At 38.6% G+C, this 15579-nt stretch overlaps 1 protein-coding gene across 4 annotated transcripts in view; it reads left to right on the forward strand.

The window, feature by feature from the left end:
* znf609b (zinc finger protein 609b) overlaps nt 1-15579 on the forward strand; it is an 88050-nt gene that overhangs the window by 8580 nt on the left and 63891 nt on the right. For 3 of the 4 annotated variants that reach the window (XM_084362207.1, XM_084362209.1, XM_084362210.1), the window contains exon 2: nt 2331-2414. The exons of the other annotated variant lie outside the window; for it this stretch is intronic. The gene's annotated coding sequence lies outside the window, so the exon portion shown is untranslated. The remainder of the gene's footprint in view (nt 1-2330; nt 2415-15579) is intronic. 4 annotated transcript variants of the gene reach the window in all.

A 15579-nucleotide genomic window follows, 5' to 3' on the forward strand; every position in this document is an offset into this window, starting at 1 on the left:
TCAATACAAATGTCAATACTTTGGGAAAATTATTTTTCCGTCCACAACTGTGTTAATGCTAACAGCGTTCTGCTATCCTGTTTCGCCTCGCTGCCTCAGCACATATGGTAACAGATGTATAAAAAATTTCCATCCGTTTTCAGTTTAAAACATCTTCACATCAAAGCAGCTTCAGTTTATAGACCACTGAGGTGTTGTCATCCGGGCTTACAGTGATCATGTAAAGTTCATTTTACAGAGCATGGAGAAAAAATTAACTCTAAAATTGTAGGATATATAAATATCACAGTGCTGGTTTATTAGAGAATATGTAATATAAAATGTATCTTCAGCTGTTCAATGCAGAAAACACTACTAAAGAAACTAGCTCTGTCTTTTTTTCTTTTTTTACTTTACATGTTATAGGGTGACTTCTGAACTGGATCACACGTTATCAGTTGCAAGAAATCCCCATTAAATCTGCCAATTTAGAACAAAATAGTCACATTTGGAAGGTAGTTAGAGGCAAATGTATTTGGGCCCTTCAGGTTTGTTGGACCACTTTCAACTATTTTCTGTAATCTAGTTGCTGTTTTTGATAACAAACGCATTAATTCCTAACCTTGGAATGAAATCTTGCTGTCGTGTTGTTAGAAATGGCAAACTGTGTTTTAAGTTCGTGTCAAATAAAGAACCACATCATCGACAAACCCTGTTGACACTGTTACTATGAGAGTTAAACTCAAACAAAAGAGACATAGACACTAAAGCTGTAACGATTTGTCGATAAATTGATTAGTCAGTTGACAGGAAATTAATTGGCAGCTATTATGATAATCAATACTTTGAGTCATTTTTGCAAAAAATCAGTTTGGAGCTTCTGAAATTGTGAGGTTTTTCTTCTTCTCTGTGTCATATGTGACAGTTAACTCAATATTTTGGGGTTTGGGATTGTTGGTTGATATAGCAAGCAATTTGAATATATAACCATGGGTTGTGGGAAATTGCAAGATGCTTTTGTCCTAAAATTTTCTGACTTTTTCCAGAAAAATTATAATCTTATAAATGGATAACATAATTGCCTAAAATGATGAGAAACTGCATAGTTTTTAAATTTAAAAATGTAAAAATGTCCTCTTGAGCAAGAATTCCCAAACTAACCGCCAAATATGTGCAGTCTGCTATAAACCTCGGAAAAAGACTGAGCACCATGTCGGAGGTTGAATTAACGGGAGAGGCCAACTAACATCAGCTAGAAAATTCTACAGAATGTACAGTGTGGGCAATGAATTTAGAAATGTTCAAGCAGGAAATCAGGCTGTCAACAGTTACCTACATTGTGAAAATGACAGTTTTCACCCATCATAGACACAAAAATAAAAAGGGACTGCTCACATTGTGTCACTGCAGGCAGCCAGTCTCCTGGCTTCAGTGCCATTGTGATGTTGCTTACTGTATGTGATAAAAACGCTTGCTGTGTGGACTTTGTCCAAACAGTCACAGAAGCAATCTTGTGGCTTTAACTTAAGTGGATTGGACTGTCCTGACTGGTTTGGAAACATATGGGTGGGTAACGTTTCACTCGACAGCTTAAGCCAGATTTATGTGTCTGTGTTGAGATGTTGTGGTATCTATGTGCGGGGCAACGGACGCAATAAAGGCTACATGGAGACCACAAGAATTGTAATGGAATAGCTTGGCCTGCTTTGTGTTTGCTCCTACATTTTTCCATTGCTGGTGGTTTGTTGATAGGGAAGAAAACATGGAGCAAGCTGCAAAAATGCTTGATAATCCTCCTTTTCAGACAAATGCATATTTTGTGATTTCGCTAAACCATTTCCACTAAAAGCCTTCTCCAAACCACAATCAGCTCTGTCTATAAGAAAGGGAATAAACAAAGGTAAGCCCAATTACTTTAGGTGTGTAATAAATGCATAACACGGCCTGATAATGTACAACACATCCATCTTATGAGGTAGCTTTGCCATGACAGTCAACTGGTTAAATCCTCCGCCAGGTTATAAATCAGTTGCCACACTGTAGGCATCTGCAGCAGGAGCAGTGAAACAACTCAACAGAGAATCATAAATTCAGCTTCAGTGTTATTAGTAGTAAAGTGAAATACGGTGGTCCTCCAGGTTTTGAATATATCAGACTAAATATGAATATGGAATATAGCACGACTGAAAAATGTCACTTGTGCCGTGGTCTATGTATATAGTGAGTCGTTGCCTTAGATTTTACTCTTGCCATACTGTAATCTCACAGAGAAAATGGATTAAATGCTGACATAAAAGGGAGAACATGATGCCTGACAGTCTACCTGTTTGCTTTGCATTTTAATTTGGCAGGCACTATAAAAGAAGATTGACGATGTCAGGCAAAAGGAAAGCACACAGGCATGTAGCAGAGCAGATGTAGATGGATAACTGAAGGTAGGTAGTTAACATTATTTACAACCTGAGGAAAATGCATACAAACCTGCACTCCTTTACTTTTAGTTTCAGGGTGACAGAGCATTTGAGCGCTGACCCAGTTGACTTGCATTTTTGCAGGTGGATGCACTTCTGTCGTTTCCTTTAATGGATGACCAAACGTTGACAGTGGCAGCAAATATGTAAACAAGGCTGTCAGACGTCTGAATGAGGCGAACACTTTTAAACAAACAATAGACCTACATCCTGCTGTGGTGCAACATGGAAACATGGTTGTTTAGTTAAAGACCATGTATAACATAATAGAGAGCTCAGTTTGTGTCGAAATAATGTGGATGAGGACTAACATGGATTTTAAAGTGGGAGTGAGCCTTGGTGAAAAGGTTAAGCAAACATCCAGCGCCAACAAGCAAGCATACTGTAGTAGAGTAGGAAAATTTAAAAGCATCGTAATACACAAGTCTAGTTTTATCACATTACACTGGGTGTAACTGAATGAGGGTATTTTACTATCTGTGAAATGTAGCATGCTACTCCTCCCCTGCCTTGCATACATTTTCCATTTCAAACACTGGCAGTGATTGCGTATGAAAGTGTCATACTGTCAGATGTTACTGCCAACTTCAGCAATTTTAGGGCACAGACTTCACTTGCAAGACAGCCTGACATACTGGATATAGACTGTGGGTATAAGGCCGGAGATATACTTGCTTTTTAACCACACATTCTTGTAGACTGCGTGTGTTAGTGGAGGATACTATGGCACATTCTAGCTTGTCTTCTCAACTTTGTTGTCCCTGCTGCTGCTGCTGCTGCTGACCTTAGACCCTGACACATCCCCAAACCGGCCGTACACTGCCCTCACCACTAATCTGCGTATTTTATCTCTGGGGACGTGCAAAAGCGCACAGATGCAGGATATGCAAAGTAGCGTTCATGTGCCTTTATATCCTGCCAGCCATTGACCAACTATTTCAGTTGGCATTCGTCTTCTCTTCTACTATCTGAGTGTTAGCAATATCAGAATTCCTGTCTCTATAGGAAATGACAACAGTAACAGCCTACGAGCTAGCAACCTACACGCTAACAGGCTGGACACACTGGATGCTGCTGCATGCCGTTAACTCTCGATTTTCATTTCGGCCTCCATGTTAACAGGTTAGATTGTTCACACTAGATGCCTAGGACGCGCTTCTCACACATGTTTCAAGCGTGGCTGCTGCGCAGCATTATAGAGATTAGTAGTCTTGCCTATTTCTCCCACAACACGCGTGCGGTTCTTGGCAAAAATCAACACTCATATGGACATCATACAAGCATTTTACTAAAGTTTTAATGTCTGTATGTGTAGAATATGTCACAGACATGAATAGAATACACACAGCAAGTTAGGGGCAGTTTCTTTCCTGTCCACTCTTTCTTTCACTTTCACTTTCTCTCCCTCGCTCCCTCTCGTTCCCCTCTGGCTTCCTATTTATTGATAATTATCAAAGTCAAACTCCATGTAAACAGATAGGGCAGACAGGAGCCACGCTGCAGCAGCAGCAGCAGCAACACAAACACACGAGTGAGCTGCAGCAGCTCATTAATGCAGCCGCCACGCAGTACATGCAGCCTGTTAGGCCCCAATTACAGAGACTCGCCGCTACAGGTGCTATGGCTTTAAAAACACCTTGAAAAAGTGTCTGCATCTGGCGAATGATAAGTGACACTAGTGACAAGATGAAGCTACATGTGGTGAAAGGAAAAAGGCCTAGGTAGAAATAATTTGTCATTAATTGATTCTGCACTGTCGAAACTTGCAGTTTTCTGATGTGAACTGGTGCCATATTCCTGACAGCCATCAGTGTCTGAATGTGACACTTGTGCCTCTCAGGAACAGACCACTGTTGCATTGATTCTGGAAGGCTACCATGTGAGAGTGACAACGTTATTTGAAGCCCTGCTTGTTGACTCGGCCTCTGTTAAGCAGCTGCTGGAGGAGAGGCAGGCAGTTATTTGAGGTTAATGGTTGTCCATGCCCTCTCTCTAGTTAGACATTCACATGGCAACACCTCAACTGTCCAAGGAACAAACAGTAGTGCAGGTTATTAGTCGCTCAGCAGCGGCTGTTGTCCTCCCATAGTTAGACTCCTGACCCTCCACAAGAGCAGTTAGACTGATGGTCTTTTGTTCCTGCATTACAGTTTCAGCAGGTCACCTGCACTATAGTAGGTTAGTGGAAGCTTCACTATGTATTAAACTAGTTTGACAGTTTGAAATGCCCACGGAAGTTATGTGTAGATATTATTAACTACACTGAACGCCTCATGTGCAGATGGGCATTTCAGATTTCAGTAGGAATTTGTTGGAATCCTGCCCGGCAGGCTGCCCATGCAGGAATGCATGTAATAAACAATACTCAAAAGACAGAAATGAAAAATACTGTCTATATTTTATTCTATTACACAGACACAGACAGATCCGTGAAGAAACAGACAGTGACACGCACACCCAGCAGTGATAGACAAGGGACTGTCTGCTCTTTAGCCTCAGGCCTTGTCCTTTCACAACTCTTCCTTCTCTCTCGTTTGTCAGTCAGAATTTAAGAAGAAAAACAAGCTGACTTTAGCCAACATATTTATTTATCGCTCTCTCTGTTTACATTCTGGATTCAGGAGAAAAACGTTTTATATAACATTGATTAAAGGGGTAAATATTCCTCTTGGACACTCAAGATTATAACAATTCACAGTTGGGACAGTTTTTTAGTAGTGTCACCAGTGTTTGGCTGCTCAACTTGATTTAATATCTTGCTTTTTGAAAATGAGTTGTATCCACAATGAAGCAAGGATGAGATAAGGTTATGTCTTTTGTTAGATTTGCCTTCTTGCCAGCACATTTTCTGTCTTTTGCACTATTTTCTCTCACTTTAAACTAAGTTCCCAGCCCCAGCTATGCTAAAATAAGCTTTGTTTTGTAATATGCTAACCTGTGTCTGTAACTTCCTTTAAATGGCAGTACTGTTCTGGCATTAAGGTGTAAATTGTGTTAACCCAATAGGACATACAGTAGCTTTTAAAACATCTTTAAAGTGGGGTCTTGGCACATGGTTGCAAAGTGCTACACTGTAAATTGCTTGTTGTGGCAATGTGTTATACAGCTTGAATTGACCTGTTGATTTTCTCTTTATTTCATGTAGACCTGGATTTTGCGTCTTAGGAAGAAAATGTGGCACAACATCTATCGTCCATCTGTTCATTTGAAAACCTTAATATAAGTTTTACAGCAAATGTTTCCTCTTTTCTTCAAATGATCTGTTTGAAATGTTTGTGTGGTAGTATCTGATACTCTGATTTTTGTGAGCTCCCGTCTGCAAACTAGCTTTTAAGCACCTTATTTGATATTAAAATGAACCCTTTAACAAACTCTGTCATATAGAGCGATAAAAAAACATGCATTGTTGGTGTAGTTAAGTGGAGTCTTTACATTAGTTAATAATCTTGACTTGAAGCCGCATTTCAGTTGAGCTAACTGGAGGCAGTCAGGCGCAACGGTCATGCTGATTATCCTCTAATGAAAAAGAGCTTGAGCCTGCCGACTTCACTGACCAACCCAACCCCCAACAGCACAGCTGATTCCTGTGTCTGATAGAAATCAAATGTCCTTAACATTATAAGCTGAGCCAAAGTCTGGGTTGTTTACTTTGAATAGTTCAGTGACTAAAGTTTGAGACCATCTCAGGGAAAAATCCAATGAGGTGCTGAAGAGGAAATGCCTGTTAAACAGAAGTGATCATATCATCATAGAGTGCTTGAGTACATTGAAAATGAGAGAGTAAGTGTGTTTGTGCTTCCCAGGAAAGACACAATGATACACAACTGTTCAAAAGTTTGGGGTCACCCAAAAATGTAATGTTTTCCATGAAAACACACACTTTAATTTATCAAATTAATTGCCAAATGGATAGAACATATAGTCTTATAAATACTGATTTTTAGTTGAAATAATATTCTTTTCCTTTAAAGTTTGCTTTTGTCAGCGAATTCTCTATTTGTAGAAATTAAAGCCTCTAACTGGAGGTAATCTGAAGAAATTTCAACTCGCCTAAGGAAGGCCAATTTTCAAAAAGTTTTCTGCTGTGCTGACATGATTGCACAAGAGTTTTCTAATGATCAATTAGCCTGTTAACATGACAAACTTGGATTATATAACACAATGTGCCATTGGACCACAGGAGCCACGGTTGATGGAAATGGGCCTCTGTACACAAATGTACATATTCCTTTAAAAACAGCCATTTCCAGCTAAGATACCAGTCATTTACCACATTAATCATGTCTACACTATTTTCTGATCAACTAAATGTTACTTTAATTGAATAAAATGTGCTATTGTTTATAAAAAAGGATATTTCTACTTTCGAGCGGTAGTGTAAAATAATTATTCAAATTGTGCTTGTATTTGGCCCAACATCACTGTTCATATATATCAATGTAATGTTTCAACAGTAGTGTTTCCAGTGCTGAGTTTCTGGAGTGGTGAGGTATAAGTTAATTGTCTTTACTAACCTACCTTAAGCTAAGTTGCTGCTAATTTGCATATAAAACAATGTTTGTTCCTGACAGCTGCTGTAACCAGATTAAACAAACGGCATATCAAAAATGTGTTGGACTGTATGTAGTTGACACCAATAGCCAAAATAATAGTCTGGATCAGCCCCAGTCCTGTGAATTAGCTCAGGAAATAAGTCATCTATAAAATTTCACTAAAGCCATGTTCAGTTAAAGAATAATGAAGCAGAGGACAGTAGCAATAACCTTTTAGTGATTACAGTACATTACAGCAGACAATAAACAGGAAGTTGCTGCCACTTCATGTTTGTTCACTGCTGTCATTGCTTTGCATGTCCGACTTGCACTTTTGAACCCTCATTTCATGTTGTCACCAGATCTTTTTGTTATCAAGTTTTTATTGAAATGAGGCACAGAAAACAAACATTGAACATTTCCCTCTTTTTTCACTCCCCAACATCCACTCTATTAAGACAAGTTTGAGCAGAGAGTTGACCCACTATTGCACAGCCACGGAATGTGGTGGTTGCCATCTCAAGGCCAACATTTTCTTGGCTGCAGTGAGACCAGCCCAAAGAATGTGTCTCTAAGGAGCTTCCAGAATCAAACCACATCAGGGCATTCCCTGTACATGTGCTTAAGTGGACACAGGTCACAATTGGGAGATATAATGCCTTCACGTAATGAGGCTTTCTCGGGATGAGATACATCCTCTGTCTGAATTTATAAAAGTTTTAGTTGTACCACATTTTTTGCCACTGTGTGCTGACAAATCTTCATCATTAAAAGATTGAGAAATTAATATGTATAGCTTAGAAACCACCACCCTCTTTGTTCCTTCAGAGACTAATAATTATATATAATTATACATTATTTTATGAAGAGGGTGTTCTGATCTCAATGGGACACCGTATGCCCAAATGGCTGATCTCAACTGCAGCTAGTAGAAAGAAAATGATCCTGGTAAATCATATTCAATGTGTAAATCATTAAATGCTTGTAAACCACTTTCACTACTGGCTTTTAAAACATTTACTCACACTGCTCCACCCAATGTGGAAATGGGACAGGTATATTTCCAGTGAGAAGTGAAAAATTCTTCAACATTTTTTCAACTGTATTTTGAAATACACTAGGTCCTGCAAAAGATTCTCCTCAATTGGTCTGCAAGAGACGGAAGAACTAGAAATGAACCAAGCAGAGAGAGGATGTAGCACACAGGACCAAAAGTACATCCTAAAATTTGGCAGGGCCAGCCCTCCCTGGGTCTTGTATCACTTGAGAGTTGTGAGTTTTAAAACAGGCCTCTTTTCTTTCCATATGAATTTGGAGATGAATAAAGGAAGCTTTTCCCAGTAGCCAATACGAGGAGCAAGAGGGATCATAGAAGAGGAAAAGTTAACAGGAGGGAGTACATCCATTTAAACTATTGATTTATGGGCTTGGAGTGAATTTGGGAGATTCGAACAGCTTTCAAAGTCTTTCTGTAATTGGTTGTATATACCCTGAAATTTTCGTATTGCAGTGGAAGACATACAAGCAAAGATATCAGTGCAGAGATACCCCAAACTACCCTTCTAAAGGAGGGCAGCGTAGATGTCTTGAGGTCTTTTGTGACAAAATATCAAACTTGCCAGTTGGTCTTCATTGTGTGAACCTGTTTGACTCATATGAAGACCCTTGTGAAGTAAGATTAATAATCAACACCAGTCAGTAAGGTCAAAACACCTTTGCAGCAATGCCTAGTGGGAAACCACCCTGACTATTTATTCATAAGAACTCAGAATATGTGGCTGAGGAAGGGTTGTAATTGCCAAAAGTAAAGTCAACATGAAGCACTTCAGGTGTTCCCTATTCTCCACTGGCACTTTCCCTGCTTTTGAATAATTCAGTTTCTTGGTTAATGGCAAAGTTCACTTAGTTTTTTAGCACTACAGCAGACTTTCAATCCATAAACCTTGAAAACATTTTCATCCACGTTTGTAATTTCAGCAAATCTGCCACCCATTCCTCTTGTTGCACTTTACTTTTTGTCTTGCTTATCTTGTAATTTAGTTTTTTTTTTTTTTTTATCTTTTCATAACAATGATCATTTATAATATCTGGCATTATAGGTCACTACTTGGTCCCTTCTGTTTTCAAAATCTATTCATTCCAAAGGCTAAATATGCTGCAGCATCGTTATGCAGATGACTTCAGTGTATACGTGAAGAACTTCATTATTGGTTTGATGTCCTGAAATCTTCTATCAACAAATCAAAGATGGTCTAAATAAAACATGGCAACTTAGGTTATCTCACTTAAAACAAAGGCAGTCTTTCCTATTATATTTAAATCATCATACAGTCCCCCCTTGAAGTTGTTGTCGCAGTCTAAGTAGCTGATAATCAAGGCCTTGGATTGTCTTTCTTTTTTCCCTTCAAAGATTAGTGTCATTTTCTAGTATCAGGACCTTCACAGAGATGTAATAACACTCAAAATATGAGTGGATGGAGGCAGAGGGAGAATCATAACTGTTCAAAGGTGCACAAAAAGAGCAGTTATACTTAATGAGTGGTCAAAAGGCAAGCAGATAAAGTGATAAACAAAAGATCTACGAGGCCGAACATCTTCCCTGGATTATTCACTCAATATTAGAGCCCGACCGTTATACTGGTTGGCCGATTTTATCGTATCACAGATAAATCGGTATCTGCGCATATGTTGCCCATTGACGATATTAGATGGTAATGTAGACAAAGATACTTGGGTTAATTTATAATTATTGAATACCTGGTGAAATTACTGTGTCAGTGCACTGATGATATTTTCGGTGATACATTTTTTTGTTAAACTGTAAATTATCCTGCCTCCATTACATCATTCATACATGCATAATTTTTCTCCCTAATATCGGTGTTGGCATCAGCTCCAAAATTTTGTATCGGTTGGGCTCTACACAATATTATCATCCGTGTATTGTTCACATGATACTAATATTTCATTTAATTTTACGGTTCTCGTCAATACTGGTATATCCTGACACTCCTAGATGGTACTGAAAGACTACAAACAAGATGAACGTTTCTCAGGAGCACAAAATTAAAAGCATCTCCAACAGTAAAAATGTCAAATCAGTGTTAAACCACACTCCACCATATAGACAGATTTAACAATCCTATATCAATATAAATTAATTACAGATTTCAATGTAAAGTCTTTCCACCGAGAGATTAAGCATGCACTCAGTCAAACTACTTTAAAAATTGCCCACAAACCTGAACAATCGTGCCACAGTAGATGCTGCTGTTATCGACTTGCATTGCAATAGAGTGTCTCCATTATAGAATGAAGTGAGCGGAGATAATGAGAAGTGTTTTGAGAATCGTAGCGACTGGCTTTTGTAATTCAGAAATCATGGCAGAGTGGAATGGCTGAGCATGTTAATGGAGCTGCTCTTGTTTCTCCTCTTTGAGCACAGAAAAAAATCAATCTGGCACCTTGTCAGTGTTTTAAGATCTGGGTTTCCTTACACTCTGGCCAACGTGTGAGTGTTCTTTTCATCCTCTGCATCGCTGTTGCCACAGATGAGCCACAATTTGATTATTTATTTGTACTCATGAGTGAGTCGAATATCTACTTCAGATTGGTCACCACTATTCAGGCTTGACAAATTATGATGTTCTTAGTCATTTATTTAGTTTTTCCTTTCTACATATATTGGGGAATGATGTTGAGAGTGTGCTGAAAAGGAAGTCATTCTTAATAGTATTTCACAGAGTTTGCATTAATGAGAATTCCACTAATAGTTTTTAATTTGTCTCTTAAATCTCCATGGCTGACTAGATTCTCCCTGTGCTTTACATAACAGTAGTTTAGTTTTTATAATAACCAAACATTGGACCATTTCGATATTTATTCTGTACTCTACTCAAGCTTAGATAAGACTGTTTGTAATTTTCTTAATTTGATTTTCTCTTCAGCTGCCTCTGACATTAGATTCGACTGGCTGTTTGAACATGCCTGTTGTATAAAAAGTTTACACTCTTGTAGATTGAAGCAATTCTAACATTGAACTGCTTCCAGCCTTTATCCTTATAAACATTTCATTTAAAATTATATTATACATTGAAAACACCCATACCTCCACATACATTAGCGCTCTGTACAAGTATCTGTGGAGCTGTCTCTTGACTTGAAGTGTGTTGGTGATGGTGGCTGAACTCCATTAAATAGCTACTTTGCAAAAGTTAACTTAAACAAAATCTGTGTCAGCGGCCGCCTGTAGTACTTCTTTTAACAATGCACGTACAAGTTATTTACCTTTCAGTTATCCGGTTTAGTTTAAAAACTGCACTCAGGCTCTTAGGACTTATGGTCTACAGGAATTTTAACAGTCCATTTTCACGCTGCTGAATTTGAAATATCAGTATCTTTTTTCTCTGTTTTGACCTTTAATTCACAGTGAGTATTTTCCCCACATCAAAAAGGGAGAAAACTAGAGTTCATGGATCTAAAAATGCTCTAAATTATGCATTATTCCTGCTCAGACACAACAAGGAGCTCTGTGGAAGTAATGTCAAGAAGCCAGTTTTCTTATGCCTCTAACTGAATCTGTGATATCTTTGTTTGAATGTCTTTCTGTTAAGCGGCAGAGGAATTTCTCTGTGCCTGGTTAACAGGTAGCATTTATGAACACTAGTGCGGACAGGTTGTTTGAACAAAAATCACTTATTTATTCACCTCAGTGTGCATGTAATGATGATGTGAGAGTGAACAGAACATGCAAGATACTGATAATTGCTGAGGATCAGTCATCTTTTTATCAAAAGAAGAAGAGACAGATTTCTGTTTCTCCACCTAACCCTTTGTATTGGAGGACTCCCATGGGGACTGATGGTAGTGTGGTGTGAGAGCTTTGTTTTTCACTGCATCACACCAGAGCCTGGACATGAGGACAGGACAGCGTAATCAGCCATAGAGCAATCTGCATATTTCACACTTCTTTGGTTACTGTCCATTTGAGTCATACAGCTGCCAGTCCAAGAGATGCAGAAAAGTGCTGCAGTCAGGGAGAAAAATGCCTGTTGGCAACAATGGGAACATTACAAAGAAAGCCTTTGATGTGTTTAAGGAGTATCAGCCAATTTAATTTTCTCTTAGTTTCTAATTTAGATTGAAGAGAATGTATTGATTTGATTGAAAGATAAAATGCTCTTTGTAAAACATACTTATGTAAGGCATTGGTACGAGCTCCAGTGAGGCGGCACTCTGCTGGGGATCTCTGCGTTTCTGTCGTTGACATATTTACTGATAAAGATACTGGCTGACCCGCAGACTCCTGATTCCCATCACCTGGATTGGCTGGGTGCATTTCTATTTTGGTAATCAGCTCAAGCACACAATCCAATTACATGGAGGTTACTGTGGCGCTCTCTGGATGGGAAGCTGCCTTTTAAATGACCTGCGGAGAAAAGGATGCACATTGCCAGACACTGCATTCAATTCATGTTTGTTTTCTTCCTGCCTATGTTGGTGCTTCAGATGCTTTTTCATCTGCTAACAACTCATGCATTCTATCTAAGTGACTTGTATACAGAAGGCATTTCAGATGGACTTTGTAAACACTTACCTATAAATGATTTATGTTGGCGAGTATGTGTAGGTCTTGTTCCTATACATATTTTCAGTCGGCTGATAATGGGCAGTTCAATATTTTAATTAAAGAATAATCTATTGATTGTATTTTTGATAATCAATCATTCAGGCCCAAACCCAATACACCAATTTTGTGTGTTTACATCTAGGGGTAAGAGTTCCAGATGCTTGCTGGGATTGAGGGGTAGGACGAAGTGTTAGGGCTATATAAGAACTCTCTGTTGTTTCAATGTATTACAGTCCTTTACTTTATAACATGAATGAAACTGTTGCAATCAGTTTGCTGATCTCTCGGTAGCTAACAAGCTAACTCGCTACCCTCACATTGTTTTGTACTCATTGGTTCACGACAGTACCGCATTTTCGCATGTTTTTCAATGTTACATCCCCCCTATGATGGCATATAAAGGCCAAAAAATAGCAAAAACTTGAAAATAGGATTGAGCCCTAGTCTGTAGGAAAAAATAAATGTCACACACAAGTTAGAGTTCAACAATATGTCTTTAAAAGTGCTTATTTTCCTGACCAAAGTCAACATTTTCATTTTAAAAGGATATGATATTGACAGAAAACAAACAAACCATGTATTTGCTTTTGCCATTTGATTGGTTTATTGTTTTACTTGTGTATGGGTTGTTGGCTCAACCTCAGTGCTCCTGGATATCCCTCACTGTTCAACCAGTCAGCGCTTGTTTGATACACAGAGCTACAGCTATGCAGGGCATGTAGTCGAGATTTTTGAGGTGTTTAAATCTCCTCTGTGAGCTACGACACACCAGACTCCTCTCTGCATCTCTGCAAGGCAATTTAAAGTAACTTTGGAGAAGCATTTTTCAGCCATTAATGAGCTTTGGTGTATTGGGAGCAGAGATAAGACAATAACCATTATGACCACACACATACCTCAATAAGGAATAAAAACAGCATAGCATAATGCAAGTTTTTATGATTGTAATTATAGCAGTAACAACAGTGAACAAAGGCCTGGGCCCAGCGGCACACCAATAAATAAACAGAATTATCAAGGCGAAAGCAACACTCATGGCATTTATTATTATTAATGAAGGTATTTCCTTAAATCCGTGTTTTAAAACTGAGTGAAACAATGATGTCTGTCATTAAAGTAGCTCCGTTTTAATACTGTTTGAAGATATTCATCTTGCTTCAGTAATTATTGCGATAATATCATGTACTGAGATTGTTCTGGCCTAGATAATCACACTGTGAAATGTTCCTGTCGACACATGCCTAATTTGAGGGCATATCTCATTTATGCCTGAGCTGAGCTGTTTTTTTATCGGTGCAATTCAAACTGTAATTATCTGTTCTGCTCTGTGACATCCAGGACTTGAACATGTGTTATCCATCAGATTCTGCAGATTCTGTTGGTTTTGGAAAAAAAAAGAAAAAAGCTGATATATACTTGGTGAACTCCATGTTTTTTGGAGAGTTGTCTGTTGTTGTGTTGCTAAAAAGGCCACTATGATGATAGCATTTTTCATGGAAAAAAAGTCCAAATTCCTTTGTAGCAGCTTCTTAAACATGAATATTTTCTTTTTTAATGGGTTGTGGAGAAAACAAGAAATTTGAGTAAGTCATTTTAGACTTTGGGTAACATTGATAACCAAATTAAAAACTTTTTTTTAACGTGGTTATGGCATTTTATAGCCCAAACAACTTATCAATTTATGGAGAAAATGACTGACAGATTAATCTACAAAGAATATAATCATTAGTTGCAGTGAGGACTGAAAGATTTGCCTTTAAAATAATGTCATGATTCAGGAAATGACATCACCTTTCTGTAATGCAGCCTTTAAAACCAGTAAAAGAAAACGCACGATATCACATTACGATGACATCTGAAATCAATAGAATATGTCTCGTATCACAAGAATGGCATATTATATATTGTGATTTATTGCCCAGCCCTAATATTTTCTGGTTTCTTTACTACGTACTATCTTTTTGACAGTAAACTGAATATCTTTGGGTTGTGATCAGAACAAGAACTTCTGAGGACGTTATCTCAGGCTGTGTGTGGCATTTTTCACCATGTTTACTGACATTTTATAGATCAAACATCTAATCAGTTAATCAAGACAATTACTGACAGATTAAATGACAATTAAAATTATAGCTTAGTCTGTCACATATGAACAGTCAGTAAAAATAGCTAAGCAAGTCCTTTGTTGTGCTGTTTGACTCAACAGAGTTGGTGCACGAACATAGACAAACATTTCATGCACAGATGGTGTTATTAACAGTCACATGCAGAAAACGACATTATGCCAGGTCTGATTTGGTTGTATTTCACAGCAAATCGACCAGAAATGGCCTCCTCCTATCCTTTTCTGCACTTTCATTGCAACTTATGTGGCCTCTGTGATAGATTGCTGACTGAAACTGGATCTGTGAAAAAAAGGACAAGCACTCTGGGAGTTGCACAGCCTGCATGCCTTTCGCTCAACGGGGCACTCGCTGGGACATTTCCTCAGTGGGGCTTTTTCAAAAGGGCTTGCGCTGCAGTTCCAGCTAAGGGCAGTACAGTAGGTCAACTGCCGATAGAGTTACAACCTCTCCTTTGTGGAGGTGTTGGACAAATTAGACCTCACAACTGTTTACCCAGTCAAACAGGGACAGCTGCATCTCTCCACCCTCCAAAACCTGCCACTGACTGTTGTTCCTTTGGGGAGCCATCTGTGAGGAATAAGCAGGCCCGGTGATCAAATGATTGTTCAACAGTTTTACCTCTGTCACTGCTGGGGGTGATATGAATGGCCCCTTAACTGAATCAACATGAGCTCTGTGCATTATGTGATCCAGCTGCCATTTTGCACTGCACTAATGAGGGCTGAGTAATGGTAGATGGTGCAAAATGACTACTTTTCTGTTAGTCGATGGGAACAATTAAGCTTTAAAGACCGGATAACTCACATGTGTACTGCAACAGATGCAGTTTTTGAATTTTATAT

This window comes from Pagrus pagrus, assembly GCF_965226575.1.
Source record: "Pagrus pagrus genome assembly, chromosome: 1".
NCBI classification, from domain to species: domain Eukaryota; kingdom Metazoa; phylum Chordata; class Actinopteri; order Spariformes; family Sparidae; genus Pagrus; species Pagrus pagrus.